The sequence below is a fragment of the Arvicola amphibius genome, chromosome 10 (genome assembly GCF_903992535.2).
Source record: "Arvicola amphibius chromosome 10, mArvAmp1.2, whole genome shotgun sequence".
NCBI classification, from domain to species: domain Eukaryota; kingdom Metazoa; phylum Chordata; class Mammalia; order Rodentia; family Cricetidae; genus Arvicola; species Arvicola amphibius.
Window position 1 is genome coordinate 12,911,330 of NC_052056.1, and position 12,027 is coordinate 12,923,356.

Below are 12,027 nucleotides of genomic sequence, written 5' to 3' on the forward strand. Positions count from 1 at the left end.
CAGTGTCACTATAGCCAGATGATTGGGCCGTCAGCAGTTACCGTGCCTCAGCAGAATCACCAGTTAACATAAACCGGATGGCAGAAAACTATGAGAACTGTATTCTGTCACCATTCTGAATGCCAGAAGTCCCAAAGAAAAATGTTGACAGGCCATACCCCTCTGAAGACGGCAGGACGCAATCTGTTCTCGTGTTTTCTCTTGCTTCTGGAGCTGTCCTAGATACTTGCCTGTCCTTTGGGTTGTAGAGATGGCCCTGAGTGCCCACCTCACACTACTTCCTCTCTCATCTCTGTTGTCGTGTCTTTGCTAGTATGACAACAGACAGGGAGACGTTCTACTCCCACAGGTTGGCATCACCTTAAATCTATTACATCTGCAAAGACCCTATTACCAAATAAGGTCACAGTCTCAGATGCAGTGTGTATGTGAGGTGGGGGGGGGGGGGCTGTCACCTAGCGGCAGGCTGTCTGTTTGCCTACCCTCAACTTCTAAGACTCTGAAGACATTGTCCCAAATACTACCACGTTTGAATCAAGCACTACCTGTCCTGAATCTTTGCTCTCTACGTGAAAAGAAAAATTAATTTCCGTATTCAATGGGTACCAAATTCTGAAAGGTTCTAAGCGCTACGCGTTCACATGAGGCTTATAAAGGAGTGGATCTGTAACCGGTGGCTGGGTTAATTAGCCAGGGTTAATTAATGTTTACCGCACTGGGAAGATGAAAAGATGTGTATAAATACACAGTAATGTGCATCATTTTTCAATTTATTGTTGAAGTTTACAGTGCACACAGACAAGGACTGAATAAAGCACATGCAATTTTCAGAGGTATACTGGTGTGCTCCGGTAATTATGAGGTGCGAACTTCTGAGTGAATTAATTACATGTTACTGAAGATGATCACACTTTAATGGTGTTTATTTAGAGGCAGGCTCTTGGTTCAAGTTGAGCTATTTTGGGAGCTAGGTGAGGTGAGGAGAGGCTAACTGTGTGGGCATGAAAACAGCATTTTAAGGTGACCTTTTCAAAAATAAATAAGTTTCTAGAATTGCGCATTTTCAGAAGAGCCCAAAAGATCTTACATGGTCTTGTACTAGAGCTGGGAAGTATAGAAATTAGAAGCAGTTTGGAGAGATTGAAATGTAATCTCCCAAGAACTGAGCAGAGTCCCTCAGTGTTGGGAGTTAGGGGTGGATTCCAGAACATCCCATGCCAGGAATGCCTGAACCCATGGATGCTCAAGTTCCTTATATAGATTGACAGTTTGTATTTGCATAGAAGCCATGTGCATCTTCTTGTGTACTGTAAGTCACTTCTGTACTGCTCATAATACCTAACCCAGTGCAAATGCTCTCTCAGTGGTCATTTCCCTAACGTGTTTTGAAAACAACAGATAAAATCCCTGTTTTTGTTCAATGAAATATTTTTGACCTAAGGACTAGAGAGTTGGCTTTAGTGGGGAAAGTGATTGCTGCGGAAGCATGAGGATGTGAGTTCAACCCCCCAGCTCCATGTAAGAAACTGGAATGACAGCACACATCTATAATCCCAGCCCAGGGAGGACGGAGACAGGGGGCCATGGTGCTCCAGGTTCAGAGACCAAAAACCATGGCGAGGTGACTGAGAAGGAAGATATCCTTGGCACTGTGTGTGTGTGTGTGTGTGTGTGTGTGTGTGTGTGTGTGTGTGTGTGTGTAGGGGGTTTCTTTCCTATGAGCTCTGAGTTCTGTGAGTACACAGAAATGGAGTTAGTTATTTCTGACACTGATCTGTGTAGTAAGAGGCTGCTTATTCGTTTCCCAGCTGCCCAGACTCCCAAAATAACCACACAGAAACTGTATTAATTAAATCACTGCTTGGCCTATTAGCTCTAACTTTCTATTGGCTAGCTTTTACATCTTAATTTAACCCATCTCCATTATTTTATATTTTATCATGAGGCTTGTGGCCTACCGGCAGGGTTCCAGCATTTCTGTCTCTGGCAGCTCCATGACTTCTCTCTGACTCCACCCTCCTTCTCCCAGCATTCAGTTTAGTTTTCCCTGCCTACCTCTGTTCTACCCTGCTCTGCTATAGGCTCAAAGCAGTTTTCTTATTCACCAATGGCATTCACAGCATACAGAGGAGAATCCCACATCAGGTCTGGAAGATGATAAGATTGTTTGCCAGGTGAATAACTAAACTCCTTAATTAATTAAAGGATGAGCTCACTAATTAAGGTTAAGTAGTTAGAGATTCCTTGTTCTGGAATACAAGCCTGAGTCCTTTCCACTGCTCACTTCTGTGCCTCACGAATGCCTTACAGAAGACAGACATATCCCATCCCCTGTCAGACCCTTAGTGCTTAGTACATGACATTTCTCTGTTTTACTTCTCTGCTTCCTGTGATAAGATACCCTGACCAGAGCAGCTTAAGGGAGAAAGGGTTTGTCTTGGCTTGCAGTTCAAGGGCCCAGTCCTTCAAGTCAAGGCGGTCAAGACACCTAGAGGCAGCCGGTCACGTGACATAAACAGTAAGGAAGCAGCTGCTGATGGTGCTCAGGTTAGGGTAGTGAATTTCTGGCAGTGGAGTGCTGAGCCCAGAGAATAATGCTATCCACAGTTAGGGTAGGTATACTTACCTCCATTAACCTGTCCCTCAGAGACATGCCTAGAAGCTAGCCTAATCTAAATAACCCTTCTCCAGTGTGCCTGGATGCTGGTCTCCTAGGTGATTCCAGGTCTCCCTGCAGTCTCCCGGGGCACTCTTAAGGGAAGCTGTGAGTGAGTTACTGCAGGAGAGAATGGGCCATTGCTATAGCTAGGATTGCTCACAAGATTGTGTTGAAGACAAGCAGGCCAGTGTGCAGAAGAATATAAAGGATGTGTTTAGGGTTCTTAAAATATGCATAAATTACCACTCCAAATGAGCTGTCATGCATACTGAGATGCTTTGTGTGTGGAGAAAGCAGTCCGTCCTCCTTTGTGATGATGTGTGTATTTGGGCACATTTTCCACATTGGCCACCTAATTGTCAGCCTATCTCTGAGTCTCTCTCCATGAAATTGTCTTTGGATGCTGAAATCTTCCTTTCTATCACGGGCTCACCAGTTTTGCTGAGCCATTCTTTTCATCCTCCTGACTATAGCGGTCTGTCAGTCACTCGTCAACTGGAATCCATTCTACTGAGCTCTCTTCACAGCATAGCCTCGTGATTCCTATTCTGTTCATATGCCGTGTTCTTATGCAGGTCAGGCAAAGAGTTCTCTTTCAAGTTTGAGGCAGAACCCTTGTGAGATGGGGCCACTGGGTAGCTACATTTGTGTAAGGCGTACAAGGACACAGCTGTGAGGGACAATAATCACGGAGAGCACAGTGAGAGCGCCTGCTGAAGATTTGTCTGTAGGTGCACAGCTACGACGGCAGTGCTGTCACCACGGCAGGCAGCGTGGTCTCCCTTCTCCTCCAGTGTCGTGTGTATCTGAGGATGCACACTGCAGCTGAGTCACTCCTGGGCTATTATGGGTATGACTCACTCACCTCAAAGAGATCCTCATGGAGACATGCAAGGGCCTGGTGTTCTCTGGAAGTAAAGAGGATGACTTTCTTCCTAGCCACTTGTCTCAGAGCTCAGGTGGAGAGGAGAGAACCCCAGGGACTGATGCTCAGAACACCCTCCAGCAGCAGAGAAGGAAGGAGGAGAGTCTGGGCGCAGTAGTCCGACAGTCTGACCCTGGAACGTACAGGAGAGCGAGAACTGTCATTTGAGTTTTTCTCGTACCGTAGTCTACTTTCCTGTCCCCACTGAAAATTCATTTTTCACAATAATAGATGGTGCTGCTGTAAATACACTAAGCTTTCATTTTACGATGATACCAAGTATGCCAAAGAGCGCTGAAATAAGCTGAAAATTAAGTGCTGTTTTCTCATGAGTCCATCTTTGTGTGTCCTGGAGCATAATAAACCTGTGCTACAGGTAATGCCTCAGTAACTTCAAAATTACATTCTCTTCGGCCACAGCCATAAAAATTAAATAAGATAATGAGAATGGAGGAATAGCCAAGAGAATCTGCTTGTAAGGATGAGAACATTTAAAATGTAAGGCATGGCTAATTGCTCTCATTCCTTTTTCCTTTATTATTTGCATGGAATGAAATGTTTCTGTTATGCTTCCTTCCTGCACAACTCTGGCAGAGCCACAGTGAAGTCGTTGTCCCTGTGAAAATATGCCTTTGTCACAGAGGTCGGGCTTCTGCAACGGCATTGAGAGAATTGCACAGAATAATTACACTGAACTGCCTTCAGCTTAGCCGTAACGGTACCACATCCCTCAAATACACAGGCTAGAATGTGAAGAAACAGCCATTTCTTGACTGTTGTATAAAAGAATTGTCCTATGATAAAATCATGTATGTTTACTATATGAAAATCACATATGTTGGGGTTTGTTTGTAGAAACTGCATGCATCTGTTTGTGTTCAGAGCCAAACCACGCCATTTCACACATACCTTGATAAAGATTGAAACCTATGAGATAATGTCTTTCTACACAGCCCAAGTTGACCTTGAACTCCTGATCCTTGGGAGCTTCCACCTCCCAAGTACTCAACTCACAGGTGTGTGTGTGTGTGACCACACCTGGAAAAATATTTTTTTAGTAAGTTAAACATATTATGGCCCCCTAGAGCTAGAGTCTTTTCTATCATTCATTTGTAAAGCCTGTACATTTATGTATTATATATAAGAATTAGAACTTCAGCCCACAAACTTTCTTTCAAGACCATGACTATAGTATGTAAACTCTGCAGTCGGCTCCTCAGGTTGCTAACATCCCAGGAGGATTAGGACTCCCTAAAGTGGTTGGAAATAAGATCAGGACTTTGGCACAAGTCCCTTCAATAAATGTGGAAAAGGAAGCTTTTTAATCCCCTTTCCAAGGCAAGGAGCCTGGCTGTGTTTTCATCTTGATTTCTGTCTAATGGAACTGAGCTGTTTGATGTAGGAGTTTGAAAGCCACAAGGAAACCTGTCTTCAAGGGAAAGGCACTTCTTCTGAAACTTCCTTCTAAACCAGATGATGGTATTTCAGGAAAATGTCATTTGCAATAAGGAATAGTTTAAAAAGTAATGTACAGCCTTGTGTGACTCCTCTCTAGGCACAGTTCCCTGCCGTAAGTGGACCCAACATGCCATGTTTAATACTCTGTGGCCAAGAAACTTCTAAACAAAAACAAACCTCAATTTAGACATGAGTACTATCACCTGGCACTGCCGCTCTACCTCAAGATCTCTTGAACCACAACATTGACTTCTACCATAATTTCTTCTTTTTTGTGGGGAGAGACAATAATAATAATTAAATCTATCCCTTTCCAAATAACATGGAAATTTTCATGGACTGATGAGAAGATCACTTTAGGAACTGGGTTCCTAAAGGTTGCTAATATAATATTAGCTCTGTCCCTTGGCATCTATCTGCCTATCTCTATATCTATTGATTTATTATTTGTGTTGAGACATACTCTCACTCTATCCCTAATGCTGGCTTGGAACTCACTACATAACCAGATTGGCTTCGAACTTAAGATCCTCCAACTTTAGCCTTCCAAAGAGCTAGTATTACAGGCATGTGCTAGCACGCCTCACGTGTTCATTTTAAACCTTCTCGGAATGGATGTCTGTGCATTCTTTTCTCAGTGGGGGTTGCTATGGTTACCCAATGAGCCAATGAGTGGCCACAGACATAAACAGTGTCAAGAGGATAGTGTCTTTTTTTTAAGGTGTTATGGCAGGGCTCAAGTGTCACGGCATTGAAGATAGCTATGGATGGTTTGTCCGTCATCAGAGCGTCACAAGCGCATGCAGTAATCACAGAAAGACACCACACGGTCCCCCAAGGCAGCACCCATATCAACTGATGCTCCACGGAGCCAAGCTAAGCCAAGCCAGGCTGGTGTGCAAAGTGGCCTCAGTGCAGGAATAGTCCTCCTTTCTGGGAGAAGCCCAGTAGTAAAGTGTGGCCTGGTGCCTTCTGTGTGCATTCTTATTCTGAGACTGCAAAACCCCAACCTGCTTCCCCCAAACTTTCCTGGACGGCCCCTTCCTGCCCAATAAATGATTAGGCAAAGAAAGAAATCATGGCTGTTCTTAGTTTTCCCAGGGCATCCTGGTGCAGAAATGTGGCTATGAATGTCAGTTTACAGGCAACTGAGTGTCGGGTTTCAGAGAAAGACTCAATAAGATGTTCTGGAGTGCATGACTTTCGGCCTAGCTGTGCTTCTTAGCCGTGCTTGGCTTTCACATTCTGTTGTGCAGACTGCTCTGTCTTTTGTGAAGGGAACTGGGGCTACTGTAAAGTAATGCTTCTATATGGCTTGTGGCTCTGGCCCTCTCGTACAGCACTACAAATAACAGTACCACAAATGACCGCCACTTGGGAGTCCTCTCAATGTGCAGAATTTCTTCCTTATATTTTGGGGGATGGGGAGAAAGAGGAACTAGGTATATTTCTTCTCTTCCCCTTTGAGATAAAATTTTGCTATGTAACTCAGGAGATCCTCAAACTGGTTGTATACTGCAGATAAGCCTTATACTTGGAACTCTGTCTCAGTCTTTCAAGTGCTGAGATTATAAGCAGGGCTTGCAACACATGCCACAATTCTGTGTTTCCAACAAGATCCCCGAAGGACACCTGAGGAGCTTGAGTTTACATGACAGGACTGTCGCCCAAGCACCTGGAATCTTGTGGATAAAGAGTGGGGCTTTAGGGAATTTCGGAGGCTACAAAGACATTAATGACAGCATCACAGTAACAGGCTGAGCCAAGAGTCAGATATACCCAAGCTCTGGTTGGAAAATTAAATCTGGTCTCATAGTTCTGATGTGGGCAAGATGCCTAGAACGGATGATGGCTGATTTCTAGAGGAGCCTCTTGATGGGGAGAAATTACAACCCTTACACAGAAACTTCCAGTGCACCTGGAGGCAGAGGGCGGGCCCCAGGGTGGTGTGAAGAGCAGCAGGGAGATGGATAAGTATCTATTTACATGGTAAAAATTGGTTATAGGAGAATCCCATTCCACAAAGTTAAAAAGAAATTCCCATTTTGATAGAGGTTGGAGGTTAGTGGGTTTTTTTTTTTTTTCACTAGGATTCAAAGACTCAAAATAGGTTATAGTATCAGTAAAAGTTCAGTCCTGAAGAAAAGGGTACCAAGGCTGAGGACTCAGTTGTTCAGTGGTCTCCAAGCTAGGCCTTTAGTGGCCTTTTTTGTCAGGGCTAAAGGCTAAGATAGCCTCCTCATCTATGAAAAAAAAATCCTCCCAAGTGTGTCCAATGTAAAGAAGGCAGCAATCAGCAATTAATTATCAGTAATTGTGAAGCTTGTAGAGAGAGAGCCAGTTGACTCAATGTCTATGAATTTTATTTTCTGAACCTACAAGGTAGCCCTTAAATGTTTGTAAGATATGTTGCTGATAGGTCATTTAATAGTTACAAGGAGACTGTGAGGCAGACCTTTTATTCATGAGGCAGTTTCCCTAAAAATGAGTAATCATGGCCGTTTTTTGAATCTACAAAACCAAGCTTTAAGGTTTTAGGTCATTTGAAGATGAAATCACTGTGAGTCTCAAATCTTTTGATGCTGCTTTCTTTGAAATATCTTGAATGTTTTCCACAATAGCTAGTGGTGGTATCCCTACTTCGCCCCCCACTCCTCTCGCCTGCTCTGCCCCCCTTTTCCTGTTTACTTTAAGTTTGCCTACATGTATCATCAAAGCATTTTTGAAAGAGGAAGGTCATGGGATTCACGGTATGTTTGTGCTTGAATTTATCTCCATTGCTTAGACTGTAAGTGAAATACTGCCAATCACTGGGCTCAATTACACATTCATGCTTTAACCTGCAAAACTCGAGTGTCTGGGCAGTAGAGTAGATACTTCACTGCAGAAGTAACTGATGCAATTTTGGGCAATAACAAGTAGCTCTCCAGAAGAATGGGAAAAAGTCTTGGGAAAATGAATGTGGTCTCTTACCTTGATACAGTCATTAGCAAGATTAGACATCAAAGCTTCAGCGATCCTCAATACAGGCCATCATAGCATTGTAATAAAATAGTCGATTAATTCAGATAAAAGGATAATCTGTACAAGTAAAAGATGGCTTCTGGTGGTTTAGCCTCACCACAGAGTCAAAGCTCAAAATGGGCAGTGAGACAGTAGTCACCTTGGTCCCTGCCCTGTTGGTCACAGGCACAACTGCCCAGCGCCAGTGCATTTGCCTATGGTTAAGTCCGGAGCCCTTAATCACGGAGCGGTCTGGCTGTCCTGAACATTTTATGATCACAAAGTAGAGCCCTACAGTGGTAGTGATAATTCTGTCGAATTTACCCAGCTGCCTGCCCTCAAGACTGTACTGAGTTCCTTGTTCCAAATGGCATAGCCAGAAGTGGTTATTTCTAAATCTCCTGTGTTACATAAAGATAATAATAAGGATTTCCGCTTTTTTCTCAATTAAAAATGTCACTTTCCTTGAATATTTCAACTTTTCACGGGAGTTTCCTAATGGGTTTTTGCTTGTTTGTTTGTTTTGAGGGGATTTACCTTTGTGTGTGTGTGTGTGTGTGTGTGTGTTTCTCAATGTTTTGCCTGATATATGTATTCACACCATGTGTGCCTGGTATCTGTGGAGTTCAGAAGATTTCAGATCCCTGGAATTGGAGGTGTGGATGGTTATGAATAATATGGGTGCTGGGAGTTGAATTCAGGTCCTATGCAAAAGCAGCCAGTGCTCCTAACCACCACTTTATCCCTGTCACATGAATTTTGTGAAAGCCAGGGGTGTTCACAGCAGTGTTGCTCCTTGTCTTGTGCACATTTGGAAGAAATATCTTGTCATCTGCTCAAGTCCTCTTCATAAGGTAAATGAGAAAAGGTTGCTGCAGTTATGTCTGCCTGAAATTCCCAGGACCCTATGTGCACACATGTATCAAAATGGAAGACTTCCCTGTTGTGAGTCCCTGTGCCTCCTTTTCACTGCCAGGAGCGAGGTGGAGTCTCCTCTCTCTCCAGCTGCTCTGGTCTGAGAAATACTTGTTGGAGTGAGGGTGGGGGGCAGTGCTCACTCTGTAGGACTAATGTGGTTGTGAGTCAGCCTTATCCGATGGAAGGCATTCTTGCTTATGTTTGATTTACTCTGCAAACAAACACTGCATTGATGATAACCCACACTGTTCAATACCATAGCTCAAGAGGTGCGATGGAGACAGAAAGAAGTTGTAAGCCACATGAAGATATACGGGGGGCTAGGAACACTAAAGGAATCCGGCATCTTGGATTGATACAGTACAAATAAGGACCCATTGACTTTGGGGGGAGTCATGCCTCAGTATCTGGAAAAGGTCTAGGGAAGACTGTCAAATGACGTTGAGTAAGGAGAACAGCAGTCAGTTTGTGCTGCTTTAATAAAACCTGAACTGGATATGGTGGTACAGGCCTGAAGTCTCCAAATTTGGGAGGTGGGGGATTGTGAGTTCAAGGTAATATCCTCATCTACATAGAGTCTGAAACCATCCTGGACTACACGAGACACTTGTCTTAAACTAAAACAAAAACAACAATAAAAACCAACAATCAATATCTGTGCCTGGGTAGTTTATAAAAAATAAAAATTTATTTCTCCTGGTCCTAAACACGAGACTGAGAAGATTCTGGAAGGTTCAGGGTCTAGTAGAACTATTCAAAAGTGGAGACTTGAGCTGTGCCCTCCAGAGAGAACAAGCCCTCCTCCATTCATAGCAGTGAGTTCCTTTACTTCCTCATATCCCCAGCCCCCCACAGCTCCATGTACTGTTATTTCAGTGGGGAATAAGCTCCAATACATGAATTCTGCAGTAAGTTTTCAGCTACAATTACCAAGGCAAACATGTTATTCTTTTTTTTGCCAGCAGCAGATCATAACAAAAAAGTAACTGGGGAGGCCACAGAAAAGGGGTAAATAAAGGAATTCAGAACTGGAATTCAAATATCATCAAGAGTGTTAACTGGGGAGGCCACAGAAAAGGGGTAAATAAAGGAATTCAGAACTGGAATTCAAATATCATCAAGAGTGTTAAGTTTGAGTCACAGAAGAGAGTTTCAGACTTGTGTGCACTAAATGTGGAATGGGAGGCAGGAGGGAGAAGAGGAGAACCAAGTTCATGGACCCGGGAGTGGGGGAGGAGGGGCAAGGAAATATACCCTCCAAATTCTTGGAATATGTACAATGGGGGGAAAAAGTCAGACATGAAGAAGTAACATTTCAGTTCTGTCTACACATAGGAGATGCTTATGCTTTCAAGCATAGATGGTGTTTTCACAGGGGAAAGCAGTAGAAAGATATACAAGAAGAAAATCTTAAGGACTCGGGGGTTTCTCTTTCTCCCTCTCCCTCCCTACCCCGCTCTTCCTGAGAGGCAAATTTATTCAGAGACATGATGGAGAAACAGCAAGTCACTGAAAAAGTTCCAAGTTCAGGAAGTGAGTGATGGCAAATGCCTAGAGACGGTGAGCAGCCAAGAGCTCCCTCCTAGCTGGCAATGCTTCCTTAGAACGAACATGTAGCCACCGATAATTATTGCAGACTATCTTGGCTTCAGGGTGATAAGTCAAAGTATAAGATTTATAGAAAAGAAATGCCCATTTAATTTATTAAATCAGACTTTGGCTACATTATTGGCTATTACCTGTGACTTGGTAAGACATGAAAAAGTCTAGAGCAAATCTAATGAGGGCTTTTTATCTGTGTGGGAAAGGTCATTGCAAGCATCAAATATTGAATTTTAGATCAGTGCCACAGTGAGTAGGTATATATTATAACTCAAATTAGACTTCAAAAGGACTAATTTGCTTGGGATCCTATCATTTAAAATAATCTCTTGTAATAAAACTGACTTTACAGGAAGATATTAATCACATACTTTAATGCTGTCCCTTCAAATTGTTTTAATGGGTACATTTGAACAGAATTTTAATTTTTCCAGTAAATTGACTTTTTTGTCAACTTAAAAGAGAATTTTAAGGATGATAGTAAAATGTAACAAGTCAAATTTAAGTCCAGATTTTTCTTCATCATTAGTATTAAGTAGTGATCGGCGTGAAATATATCATTAAGTAAACTCTAGACCCAGGTATGACTGAGTAATGGCATACTTAAGCTAACCAAATATTAATACCATATGCGATCTAGAGGACTCTGTTTTTCTTCTAATTAGAAAGAAAGGATCAGGTGATCTTTTTGTAAGATGAAAGGAGAATCACAAATCCTCTGTTTCAGGGAGTGTCTGTTGGCTTATTTGGGTTTCTTTCGGTTTTCTTTGGCAGTAGCTACACTCAATACAAAGTTATGTTCTATTTTTTCTTTTCCCCCAAAAAAACTTTATATAAATGGTTAAAGGTATGATGGGAAGACTCAGACTTTGGATAAATCAACAATATTTCATAAGGTTGATTTCCCTCCCCCACTCAGGTTTTAAGGTGGGGGCATTGCCATTGGAATTCCTTGGAAGATAGACAATCCAGACAAGAAGGGCAGGAGCTTTCAGCTCAGGCCACATGCATGATGCATGAGGCAGAGATGGGAGATTCGCCCAGAGAATTAGCAAGGTTCCGTATCCACAGGCTTATACTTGAACGACAACATGCGTGGTTTTTTTATTCCTACTGCTTTCGGGGAAGGCAGGTATTTTCAAAGCAAAGGCTAATGCCTGAATTGAGCAGGCTACCCATCTATAATACTTTCCCCACCCCTCCACTTGTTCACATAAGATGGGGATAAAGGATAGTTCTTGCTCCAGGGACTATACCTTGCCTGGCTTCTGTGCTTCGTGATAGCTCTCCATGATGTGGATTCCTTCATGATCACTGGATCCGTGGGAAGTCTATAAAAAGGAAGGGGCCGTTAGCTGTCAAGGTCTTCACCTCCGGAGAAGTGAAGCAGCAACAGGATAACAACCACCCACTGCCATTCTCCATGGAGTCAAACCCCACCTGGACAGTTGCTAGCTGTAAC

At 43.0% G+C, this 12,027-nt stretch overlaps 1 protein-coding gene across 6 annotated transcripts in view; it reads left to right on the forward strand.

Moving 5' to 3' along the window:
- The window catches only part of LOC119825083 (amyloid beta precursor protein), a 220,324-nt gene that overhangs the window by 187,171 nt on the left and 21,126 nt on the right, over positions 1 to 12,027 (forward strand). The window lies entirely within an intron of this gene.